Source organism: Camelina sativa, unplaced genomic scaffold, assembly GCF_000633955.1.
Source record: "Camelina sativa cultivar DH55 unplaced genomic scaffold, Cs unpScaffold14064, whole genome shotgun sequence".
In the NCBI taxonomy this organism is placed as follows: Eukaryota; Viridiplantae; Streptophyta; class Magnoliopsida; order Brassicales; family Brassicaceae; genus Camelina; species Camelina sativa.
In genome coordinates this window covers 1-334 of record NW_010935093.1, presented here as the reverse complement: position 1 = coordinate 334, position 334 = coordinate 1, and the positions used below count along the sequence as shown (strand labels likewise).

The following is a 334-nucleotide window of genomic DNA, read 5'->3' as shown; positions in this document are numbered from 1 at the left end:
TAATTCAATAAAATGTTGACAGTGCAGGAGGAAACAAACCACCGATTTATCGTCCTGCAGTAAGTACGGATGGAGTGATCAATCCTGTGAAGTGGATCATCTTAGCAATATGAAACAAGCCATATGACAGGAAATCTCAGTTCACCTGTACAGTTTGGGGATACCACTCCCGGAGTTTAACCATAGCAGCATCAATCTCACCATTTCTGACAAGCTGTACCGAAGAAAGTATGTATCAGTCATTTAGTTTGGGTTTGAATAGTAAACTTCGAGAAAACATGTCTTATATGTTAAACTGTAGCCAGTGAGATACAAGTTCAATACCTGTCTAAGA

The 334-nt window shown here is 39.2% G+C and overlaps 1 long non-coding RNA gene across 1 annotated transcript; it reads right to left on the bottom strand.

The window, feature by feature from the left end:
* On the bottom strand, window positions 1-334 carry LOC104775422. The gene is made up of 3 exons (XR_765908.1): window positions 325-334; window positions 146-214; window positions 1-54 (listed from the first exon to the last, which is right to left on the bottom strand). It is a non-coding gene; the product is annotated as an uncharacterized LOC104775422 (long non-coding RNA).